The sequence below is a fragment of the Chelon labrosus genome, assembly GCF_963514085.1.
Source record: "Chelon labrosus genome assembly, chromosome: 15".
In the NCBI taxonomy this organism is placed as follows: Eukaryota; Metazoa; Chordata; class Actinopteri; order Mugiliformes; family Mugilidae; genus Chelon; species Chelon labrosus.
The window spans coordinates 5575865-5588921 of NC_140348.1; positions in this window are offsets into that span (position 1 = coordinate 5575865).

Here is a 13057-nt window from a genome sequence, read left to right on the forward strand (position 1 = left end):
CTTTCAGATAAAATGATGAACAAATCCAACTGATATTTTCCGGCATTGAACATAAACCCCTCCAGTTTTTCATTTTTCCCAGTCAGCCCATTCTGCGCAACATTGCTTCAGATTCCTGAGCGCTCACAGAGAGACTCTTAATCCATTAGACACAGACAAACCAGCTCCTTTCACTGATTTTAATATTAATAGACACAGAAACACTTTGTCCGAGAGAAAGTGCACATGTTGCAGAAGTGTCTCAGCAGCAAAGCAGAAAAACCTACAACTAATTGGTTCTCTGTGGGCCGCCTCTGACAGGCCCAAACATTAAGGGTTATACAGCACAAAGAGATAGGAGGAGGCCGTGAAGGAAAACGGGACAGAAAGTCAGAGAGAGGAAAAAAGAGACAGCAAAGAAAACAGTAAGAGTTGAAGAAAGATAGAAAAGGCTTGCAAGACAAAGGAAAAAGGAGGATCCCTTGAAGAAGAGGGGGAAATAGAGAGTAAAAGAAATGGGGGGAACAGAGAGGAGAGAAATAACATAACAGGCTAATATAGTTCGGAATAACTGCGCGGACGCGAAAGGAGAAAGGGACAGATTTTACAAGACGTTCTTTGCTTTTATATGCCATTTGAGATTTCACACATTCCCTGACCTTTTCAGTTTCTGTCATTTCTATGTTCAATTTACAAACCTAAACTGAGATAAAGTAAAGCGAGATCAGACGAGAAAATCGAATATTTGATGTGCCTCTTTTAAGAATTCCTTGATGGGCTGTAACTGCGTTCAGTCCATTCATATGTGGCAGCTCTTACAGGCCTCTAAATGTCTTGCGTGGTCTTATATTAGTCCATGTTTGTTGCTGCACTTGTCACTCGCTGTTTCATTGCTCCGTGTTAACAAGGACCATTCCCTGCGCATGTTACCGGGCCGCACAGTGATCCTGATTGTAATTCAGTGTGCTAGCGCTGCGCAGCACACGCCTCAGCCTCACATCCAGATCGTCCCTCATATCAACACACTGCAGCTGTCAGTTTACCTACAATGAAGTCAGACCTGCTCAAAATAGAAACCACCACACATTACACAGCATACTAATGTGTGCTCACTGTAGATGTGTGTACTTAAGAGTCACTATATTCAAATCCTATTTCATTTGAAAAGAATTTTTTTCTATTATACATGTCCGTACCGAGCTAAAAATGAAGCCAATGCAGATGTACCAACATGCAGTTCCTCAAATAACCACTTGAGGCCGGCTCCAATACTGAGTCAATCCCAACAGACCTCCAAATTAAAAACATTTACAGTAAAAATAAACACTTACACTGCAACAGTATTGGTCTCTATATCTAATTTCTCCATCCTCATAATAACTGTAACAGAGAAGAATTTACACATACAGTGATTCAACCTGTTTAAATAATGTCAAGGCTTAAAATATGCACAATTAGGGGCATGGCAATTGATATGGAGTGGTGTGCCCCAGCTTCAGTCACACTCCATGCTCCCATTTTTTTTTATTTAGGCTAGTGTCAGAGATGCCGACGAGGTGGTGACAAGATGGCGACGGCCGAAGCCACAACACTGAGCTTCAAAACCAGTCTTCAGGAAATCTATCATTGACGGTATTCCTACCCTGATGAATCCATCTTTACATGCAGTCAGAGATCTGTATATATATATATATACATTTTGTGCCTATTTTGTTAAATTTGTTAATAGTTTAACAGAATTACATTATACTGTCCAGCTATTTTTAGAGCTTTCAGTCACATCTCAATGTCAATGGAGTTTAAATGCAATTTATTTACTATGGAAAGCAAAATAAAAGAGGTTCAGACTGACATTCTTCTCCTCGTACATATAAATACATATGAATGAAGTAGTCTACAGTGAAAGTCTGTGAGAACCAGAAATGACTAGGCTCTAAAATAACTTAAGGGACTTAAGTCTTTGAGGTCAAAGAGCAGCAGGGTGCGCCGTGGTAACCGACCGTACTAACTGAGCATCTAATTGGTCATACAATTGTAAATATCCTGAACTTGTATGTGGAACATGCAATGACAAGTAAAGCCAATCAGTTCTATTCTAACTCAGAATTCAGGTCCAGCTGATTAAAATTTAATAGTGAATTTGGCTCATGAAAACATCTTCCTTGCTTTCTTCTGACTTGTTGGCTTTTCTCCCTGGGCTAATAGCTCAACAGCACTCGAGTCGGTGCAAACTGGGGTGAGGTTGAGAACCTTTGGATTTTCACTGAGCTATCCAACACCACTGCCATCTTCACCACATCATCATCAGCACAGTTAATAAGGAACAGATGTATGAAAAGAGTTAAAGAGTCAGTTTTTAAATGCTTTTACTAATGTACAGTATGTCCTTTTAGTGCTTACAGGTCAGAAAACCGTGCACACACATAACATCTTCTTTAACGCTCCTTATAATGTTTAGATCATTACCTATGATACTTGGAAAAGCCAGAGGCAGAGGGCATTATGAGGGCACCTTTAAAAAAACAACAACTCCATTCTCAGCGTATTCCCGGCATAATTAGCCGAGGGGGTGTATGGTCAGCCTCTTCATCAGCCCCTCAAGATGCAACATGTCCTTCTGAGAATATGAAACTGAGGAAAACAGTGAGGAAGAAATCTGGATCTCAACATCTGGGTTTGTCAGGAATGATAATCTGTAATGAAAGCGAGTCTTCCACGAGTCTGGTTTTGGGTATTAGGAAATATACTTCTAATGTAAACAAATGGATGGGCAAATGGACAAATTGATAAATCATTGCATGGAACTTTGGCAACACCTCATAAAACTATGAATCAATTCAAGGGTGGATTGATTTATAGTTTTATGAGCGATTTTGCGATTACGCGAGGAAGTAGCTCAACACGAGCATCACTCGTGGCTGCAGTGTAAACTGAGATATAGCAAAGAATTTCACCTTGACTTCCAGGTCGCCGTGCTATATGTTGATACACAGCGCTTTCCAAGGTACAATAACTGCGGGCAAGGCAATGTTGACATCCACCTACAGAGTTTGAATACATTGCTCCAAATACACCTGATATGAATACGCTCTTAAAACAGACTTCAGCCAGCAGCAGCCAGGAGACTTCTCAGTTCTTGCAAACCAGAAGACCTCATCTAACTATAAGTTGAGTTCCGATCGTTTTGCATATGTCGTCAGGATATGTATTTCTTGTAAATGAGAACGCATTCTATAAATCTGTTCAATAATAACAATGCAGCACCCATGGGGCTCTGCAAATTAATTTTATCTTATCTCACGGAAATGTCAGTTTCTATACTATATATTACAAAGTGTAATACACCTACACGATAAAGGGACTTTATTTCATATTTGCTTCTGTAAAGACAACATGGTATTAAAATTTGCATAATTTCATTAAAAGGTTACAGTTTACCTTTCATAGCTTATGTAGAATAAAGTCACTATTGCTCGCGAGGATTTGAAATCCCGTAAGCATGTCTTAGTAAACCACTACGATGGATTACATACACAATATTGATATTGGATGATAGTGCAAATGGTAGAATTATGATCATTAATCAATAATATGCACTACTACCACTGATGTATGCATGTATTTAATTTCATTTAATTCATTCAATCTTATACCTGCATGGCAACTGCAGTTATGTACAGATATTTTAACAGAGCAGTGTGCAGGATTTATTGTGAACTATTGGGGAGATTGCAGAAGAAGAAAAAAATATTTCATCTGAAAAGAATAGTTTTGTACTATACATGTCTGTACCAAGCTGCAACCTCTGGAGCTGAAAATTAAGCCAATGCAGATGTGCCAAAAGCTGCAGTTCCTCAAATGACCACCTGAGGCTGGCTCCAACACCGACAGACCTCCAAATTAAAAACCTTTACAGTAGAAATAAACACACTGCAACAGTTTTGGTCTCTGTATCTAATTTCTCCAGCTTCATAATAACCGTAACAGAGGAGAATTTTTATACATAGTAACTCGCCTGTTTAAATTACACAAAAAACATGGAAGGCACCCTCTTCAAAGTCAGTGTTTGGTACGTCTGTTATGGCCTACTGTAGAAACATGGCAGTGCAGCATGTCAGTCAAAGAGGACCTACTTTGTCTGTGACGCCTCATGAAAACTCAACTATTCTTACTGTCAGGTGATACGCTAATGAAAACATTATTACGACATTAACTACACCCTACAGTCAAATGCGCTGTGCACCCTTCCGCCGTTTCTACCATCTCCACACTTGTAACTACAACATGCTGATTATGTCACTTTGCTGTTTGAGGTGTGCCACCTACATCTGTGTCACGCACATGGCACATACAGACAGAGGCGTGGGGGGGCCTTCCAATCAGGGGTGAAGGCAGATTTGCTGAAGAGATGCCATGTGGTGACACCAGGAAATAGACGGTGCTGTTTTCCTGCACTTTGACATGTGTCAAAATGCCCCTGGTGTGCGTCGTAAACAAGCACACTGCTTCTACTGTTTACATAAGCTGTAAATTGCTGCACCAACATCTGCTATGAAGGGGACAACTAGCTTTGAGTTTTACACACCAAACAGGTCGAGGTATCTGTAACCCTATCTCCATGTTTTAGTTTTAATACTTCTGCCCCCCTCCCCCGTACTTTTCAGAGCATATTCCAGCACTGGACCAGTTAGCTTCACTCTGCCTGTTTGCTATGTTCTGCTTATCTTTCCTTTTTCTGCTACTTTTTCTGCTAAAGTGACCCACTTTATGCTTTCTCACTACTACCTTACATTAGCATCACTCACTACACTCCCTTCCTCCTCCTCTCCTTCCATCTGTCTCTCCCTGTTTCTTTGTCTCTGGGTGTCTTGCTGCCTCAGCCTCTCTTGTACTCAGCATGGCAGCACAGGACGTATCTGCCACATTGCCTGTTTGCTAACTTAACACAGCTTTTTCTCTTGACTTCCCTTTTTTCTTTGTGTCTTTTTTTCCCCCCTCTCCCTCCACCTGACGTTTTCATCGCTAAACCTCCTGCCCTCGGCCCCGAGCCCCGCCCCGGCGTGCCCCTCCAAATGTCACCCCTCGGCGGAAGAGGAGGCAAAACAAAGCAGACACGACTGTTCCTTCTCTCTGTGTGAGTTGCCTTTGTGTGAGAGGGTCTGTCTGTGATTGCATCTGCATGTGTCACCGTCTGCCTCCGTCTCTGCCTCCGTGTGCCAGAGAGTGTGTGTTTGTTCGTGGTCTGGTGGGTGGAGGTTTGCATGCATATGTATATTCAGTTAGACGGAATGGTGTTTGTATGTACATCAGTGTGACCGAGTTGCTTGTTACGTTGGGTATGTGCGTGTACTTGACTTCTCAGCCTTTTTGTAAGACTACCTGGTGTCTGCCCGGTGCCTAAGTGTTCTTATACCGGCTTCTTTAAATGTCAGGTCAATTCAAAACCTTTATCATGAACAGGAGCCTCGGTACATTTCACACTGAAAAAAAACTGTAGACCGCTAGCTATGTTTAGATGAAGGCTAGTATTTCACTGATAATTGCAATAATGTCCCAGTCAGAGTAAAAATGTCTCATGTAACCTCCACAATCACAACTGACTGTCTTGAACAGAAGGGATTTTCAATCAGATTGAGAAAGGTGTTGTAAACATTTGATCATAGGAAAATAGTAGCACCATAAAACTGATGCTTGATCCGATTATTTGTCTCTGGTTCAAATAAACCCTGTGTGCAAAACGTGAGATAAACATCAGGCGATGAGTTATCAGGAGAGACAGAAACATGGAGGTAGCAAAACAAGTTTTAAACGATGAACCAAGATGGAATGAACACAGTAGTTAACATGCGATACAGTAGTAGTACAGAACTGCATGACTAGTAATAGAGAAGAAATAAGATAAGAAATTAGAGGACATGAGAAAAGAAATGAGAGGTTAGGAGCTTGGTGTGAGAGAGAAGAGAGAAGAGGACATGTGCTCAGTGCATGGTCCCCCAGCAGCCTAGGCCTATAGCAGCATAACTAAGGGATGGTTCAGTCCAGCCCTATAAGCTTGATCAAAAAGGAAAGTCTTAAGCCTAACCTAAAAGTAGAGAGGGTGTCTGCCTCCTGAGGGAGCTGGTTCCAGAGGAGAAGTGCCTGATAGCTGAAGGCTCGACCTCCCATTCTGGGAACCACACGTAAGCCTGCACTTTGAGATTGAAGTGATCTGTTGGGATGATATGGTACAATGAGGTCTTTAAGCTGTGGCTAGGCCTTTAAATGCCTTGTATGTAAGGAGGAGGATTTTAAATTCAATTCTAGATTTTAAAGGGAGCCAATGAAGAGAAGCTAAAACTTGAGCAATATGACCTCTCTTGCTAATTCCTGTCAATGCTCTTGCCGCAGCATTTTGAATCAGTTGGAGGCTTTTTAAAGAGCTATTTGGACAGCCAGACAGTAATGAATTACAGCAATTCAGCCTCCATGACATAAATGTGTGAACTAGTTTTTCAGCAGCACTCTGAGACCGGATGCTCTTAATTTTGACGATATTACGCAGGTGAAAGAAGGCAGTCCTGGTTACTTGTTTTATGTGTGAAATAACGGACATATCCTCATCAAATATAACACCATCGCTAAAAAAAGGCCTTGGGGATTTATATAGTTCACGACGATTTGTGCATGTTTTCATGCTTTGAGCTAATAAAAGTAAAGTATGTACAGTATAAAGTAAAAGTCAACATATGCTCACAGTGACAATGCTAATATTGTTATTGTGATGGTTAGCAGGTGTATTTTTCTTAGTTTAGAGTGTTCGCTGATGAGAATGCTATTAGGTTTGCAGGTATTTAGTGCATACACTTTGGAAAGAAATGTGACCACATAATTGTACAAAAGAATGCGCTGGGCAAGGATCTGTTACAATTTTTCCTGAGTTTTTGGCATTCCAACGAGTAACTCTTAAGAAGTTTCACAACCAACAAATAATATCAAATTAATATCTTGATGGCTCTAGAGGAAAATTTAGACATTCACCAAGGGCATTTGGATTGGGAAAAAAAAAATTGAATGAAATATCTGAATAATAGCTGAACTGCATTTAGATTAGATTAGATTCAACTTTATTGTCATTACACATGTACAGGTACGGAGCAACGAAATGCAGTTAAGCATCTAACCGGAAGTGCAATAGGCAGTAAGTACATGTGGCATAAATAGTGTGGTGTATAAGTAGTATGGTACAGGTTGTTTTTACAGAATATGGACAATATTTACAGATCAAAACCTATGTACAGGTGAGACCATATACAGGTGAGTCAGCAAGATATACACATTTAACAATGCAATCGGCAAAGAAGGAAGTATCTCGGAGATGACACTGAACCAGAGAACTTATCACTACCTGTTTCCTTGGTAACATAGTTTATTGGCTACAGAGCCAATCAAAAGAATCTGAGACTAGAGCTCTTACTGTGCTCCACTTAACCTGTGTACACACAGCTATGGTTGAATGTATGCACATGTGAGCGCGTCCTGGCCTGTGTTATATCGACCTATAGTTGTTAGCGACTGCAGGGAATGTGGCTGTTCATTAGTATATGTACGTTTGTATTTGTAGGGACAGTATGTCCCACTGCACTGTACTGTACTGTATGGTCCCACTCACCTCATAGGCGGTGTGTCTTATGTTTGTGTGTCTTCATCTTTGAGTGTCGGTGAGTATCAGTGGGTTGCTGGGTGTTTTTGTGTATTCACAGTCCAAGTGGAAGTCACAACTCAAGCAGCTGCTGTCAAATTACACTGCAAAAGTCACAAAATCAAGCATCTGCAAAACGCCTTTGTACTCTGTGGAACAGATATAATAAACCCTAAAATATCAGTTGATTTCACAAACCACAATGATCACATTGTGCTAAGCAGCCACATATTTACATTTAGTAGGTGGAGTAGGTGGAGCTCAATATATGTTAAACATGTGCTTTGAAACATTCTATATTTGTGGTAACTACCATTAATCAAGCCATTAATTCATTTTCCATGGTTTCAGTTTGATCCAGGTGGTTTCAGAAGGTAATCTGAGATACCGTATATAATCTTCTAATAAGATGGAACTCTCTGATATGTTCTATTAATAAATGTTTCAGTGTTTCACTTGCAGAAATGTGCACAAAAGCCCAAGTGCCTATATGCAAATGCATAAGACGTGACATGGTGCCTGTAATAAACACCAGAATAGTTTGAGCTTAATTTGCCTATTAGTAGCATTCCTGTGGGCCTTACTGTGTTTTCATAAAACACATTTGTAAGTGCTCTTTTACTGCCGAAACGTGTTGGGAGTTTTTAATATTTAACACTTGTACTCTGTTGTTGTTTCAAAGGATATGATGGATGAAACCAGCACTGGCTGTTCCTACCTTTTTTTTTCGAGAGGACCGTTGGGCTGCCACATGCCTACAAACTAGGATGGTCACCATTTATAAAAAGTATAGCCATGATTTATTATGTTGAGTTACGTAGTAGACCCAAAGGCCCCCACTAACAACATTCTGTTACCAGACACCACAGGACACCCTCAGAAGGCCCATGTCCATTCTCTGATGAGTCACAACTGTTTTGGAGGCACAAGGGAGACCTACACAATATTAGAAGAGCCTGGAATGGCCACTAGTGACCAAGAGTAAGCTCCAAAGGGATGGGCGACCAGCGAATCACTTTATATGTGGACGGGACTTAATTAAAAAAAATGTGTTTTGAAAAAACTGCCATGGTGGTGGAAGAAGATGCAAAAGTTCAAGTGGAGAAAGAAAACACTTCTGACAGAAACAGAAGCATTGGGGGGAATGGAGAGCGGACAACGCTGAGAGAACGTCCTAACAATCTGTTTCACCTCAGCGTCGTTCAAGATTTTACCCAGCAGATGACAATAAATCAGATCCGCTGCTTCCTTTGGTTTCCTTTATGTAAACCGTCCCCTGCTGTTTGTCCTTTGTCTTGCCCATCCGTGTCCGACATAATGTTGAGACAAGCTGTCAGAAAGGTCTGCTCTCTCCAAAAAAAGAAACAAAAAAAAATAAAAAACGGCTGAACATGCAGCGATCAAGGTTTATGAAAGTGACAGAAAGCATTCAGTTATTGACACGCTGCTTCATTAGTTGTTCTGCTGGAGTCAACAGTAGTAATAAAGAAGAAAACGCGTCTTTGGAGTTAGAAGGTAATTCACCTATTTAAATTACAAAGCATGCCTGCAGGTCTTATTTTCTAATTTCCTCTGTAAAATTATTTTTACGAAACACATTCATCTGCAATAATATCTACATATCCAAGAAAATAACAGAATATATTAGAAGACATTTCATTAAGTCGTAGTCGCATTGCCAGACCCCCCCCCCCCCCCCCCCCCCCATACATTTTCTCAATAAGGACGCAGGAAAGGAGGCCTGCTGGAACAGATGACTGCGTTATGTGATGAAAAACAATTGTTTGGGAGTTTGAACCAAAGGACAAGCAGCGTGCATGATGCCTGCTGCATTCTTGCTGGTATCACAATTTAACAGTCCACGGATAGTTTTCGATTCTAAAAAAGTAATTTTAATCTACGGAAAATAAGGTATTTGGAAACAGATCGGCAGGGATGAAGGTACACAGAATACCCTGATGTGCAACCACATCATTGATGGATGATTCACCTGGTGAAGAGTCAGCCCACTCTCATCTTAACAAGGCCCACAAAGACCTCACTCTCCGGCTGTTAAGAGATGTCAGAATCCGCCTGAATTCAGTAGAGACGAAGGCTTGATGTTGAAACGTGCCATGCTGACTAGGCTATGATTTCTAAGAGGCTGTATGTCTTATTCCATCCAATGAGCTCCTCAAAAAAAAAAAAAGTTTAATCCCTGAAGAAATCAAAATGAAGAAATGCTTGTAGCCAGACCACAGACTACACCGAATACCTCAGAACCACAAATACACACAACAATAAGCAACCATATTCCCTATATTCAATTAATAAGATTATAATATTATGTATATATTGTGGCATATAACACTTCTTACTAATATATTCTTGCTAATTACTACAGATCTGTATTAATTTATGATATTCTGTTCTGCTTGTGTGTGTTATAGTGGTTTGGATATACTCTTTTTACATATTGATGCAATCTTGCTTTACATTATGTATTTGCACACATTTGCCCAGAGACTAATTATTTAAAAATTTTTATTTTACTCATCCCGACTTAAATGTTGCATTCAAGGCTTCAGCGCATTTTGAGCCCTCGTCTTTTGGGCCAAAATGGGTTTTCCTGTGCCATTGAAGGACGACATTAGTTCCGTGGGTTCGCTTAAGAGGTATTTTCGTAGTGCTGGAAGAGGTACGGCGAGGCGATTTTACTCTGGTTAGTTCGATTTAGCACCGTAATCATCTCCACTTGTCGCACAAACGGTCCCGATGTGAATGCGTGAGTTTGATTGGTGCACATTAGGAGAAAGTGAGGAATCATAAAGAAGAATCTCTTTGTAAACAGGAACAATAAAACCGTTGATTAAGCCTTTGTATCGGAGTAATAAAACACTAAACGACCGTGATATTTTCACTGGTACACCAGGGCCACGGTGTCATTATTATTTTTTTTGCTCCTTGAATCAATGACACTGTGACGAATTAATTAAATATTGTGCGACTTTATTGTAGGAATTGCGGTCGTTGCCATGGAAACATCACCGAAAGGCTCATACTTAGTCAAATAGCTCATTACTTAGTGTTATATGTGAGGCCGATTATGGAAATAAAGCACAAAAGAATGATAAAAAGCACATTTTTTTTATTAGTCCCACCTCCCGTGTTCATCAGCGATGCTCTGCTGCTGGGTGCGAATGAACATTATTCAGAACTGTGCCTTTTGAAGTGTGTTATACTCCATCTGAGGACGCAAACAGGGAAAGGGGTCAGTTGCTGGTTAACAAGGCAGCTTTTTTGTTCTGTGCAGTTTTCATAATAGCTTGTTTCCAACAGTGAGATTTTTAAGACCTTTCTCTCTCTGGTGTTGGCATTTAGAAATGCAGAAAAATCTGCAATTCTAAACCCAAAACAAGTTTGTGCTCAGGAAAAAAAAAAAGTCTGAATTATGATGCTCTTTAAAGCTCAGTTCTTTTGTGAAGAGCTATTAATGGACTGTGGTTGGTTTACCTCTGCTGTGTGCATCTTCAGAAAGCAAACTGTGCAGCATTCATGGAGAACGAGCAGCTCTCGAGAGGAAAATTGACTATAAAATCTGTTTTATTTCAAGCCAACAAGTGTCTTAGCACTTTTTGTATTCTTGATGCCCCGCAGTGAAAATGCTTTGGCTCGCCAAGCACCACGGGAAAGGTCAGCAGCTCTGGCAGGAGTTAAGAGTCTTGCACAAAGGCACTTGAGCAGGGCCACTGATTGAAGAAAGAGCCCATAATCAGAATTAAATGAACCCACTGACATATCTGCAGTCAAACTCTTACTTTAGTTGTTAACCAAAGCAAAACAAGACTGAACTAAATTTAACAGTATAATTGTTACATGATTAATTCAAATAAAGATTTCATAGAATTAGTCCATTTAATATTTCAATAGTCAATAGAATCAACATCATATTTCTTTTGAGCTATGTTTTTACTACATTATGTGTCTCTGTGAGACTTTTCAACCTAGTTCATTATAAATAAAAATTAAATGACACTTTTCTTACTCATTATTCATTTTAAGTTTAAAATTAAAGGTTGACTGTACTTGATATATTCCAATATCAAGACATTTTATTACCATAATTACATAAACCTTTGGTTATTAGTCAAAAAGCATTCCCGATATAATGAAGGAATGTCTCTAGAATGACACATACAAGCAGTTCCTGACCTGATGTCAGTGAGAACAGTACAAAATAGTATCACTGTACTTTCCAAGACAAATACAAATCAATACTGAAAAATAAATCCATATGGATGTCATAATGATCTGGTTGGGATTTCGTAAGGGTGAGGCACAAACACAAAGTTAGGGTTTAGGAGAAGACCATGTTTGGGGTCGGGCTATAAAGATTAGGGGATCTTCAGCATCACAATGACTAAATATGTCATGTAAATATGACGTAAAATGTAAATATGAAGATTATGTAATTAATTGTCATTAAAAGTAATCGAACATCGTGTTAACCCATCCATCCACCCAGATCTCCTCCTCCCACAGTCTATCACTTTGTCACTTTGTCCTATTATAGTAATTCTAAACCCCTCAAAATTTCACCCAGGTCTCCTAGAAATTATGTTTCCACTAATTGCAAAAGCAAATATGTTTTGATGGGAATGCAATTGCTAAATAATTGTCTTTTCAGTGTCAGGATAAAAATTGGTATTTAACATAATTATCAAGAAACAAATACATTCAAGCTAAACATAAAAAATACTCTTCTTCTTAATGTTTTTTGAGATTTAAACTTTGGTCTCTTGCAGTATTTATTTAAAATGTAACTTGAGATTTAATATGTTAACTTAAATTTAATAAAACCCGGAAAGAACTTGACCAAAGGGCTTTTATTTCCTAATCAGTCAGGTAATTGAAACAAACACCGGTCTCTGGTGGGAGAGTTTTGTGCCATCTATCCCAGCTCCTCCTGTTGTCTCTGAAGCTGTTCATCAATGTGGCATTTCATTTAAAAAAAAAACCCTGCCCCCCCAATCAGAATCAAGCCAGCGATTACATGGCACGTAAACGTAAATGGGAAAACAATCTAGTTGAGACAGAGCTGAGTAAAATCAAAATGTAAATTAAAATGGCTGGATTCAGACAAAACCTTTCCTTTGCATCTCTGAATTGGGCCAAGCAGAGAGCTGTATGATGTCTGTGTGTGTGTGTGTGTTCATGCACCTCTCTCCACCTGCTGTATTTCAGAAGGGAAGGTGCACCGGCTGTTAACCACCCATGAATACAGATGAGCAGCTTGTTGTGATGTGGCTAGGGGTTCGTGACGAAGCTCGGCAGAGAACTAACTCACCACATAATGAGTGATCCTTATCAGCCCAGCAAGAGCCACACGAGTTTAAGTGAAAGGCCAACGCACACACAGGC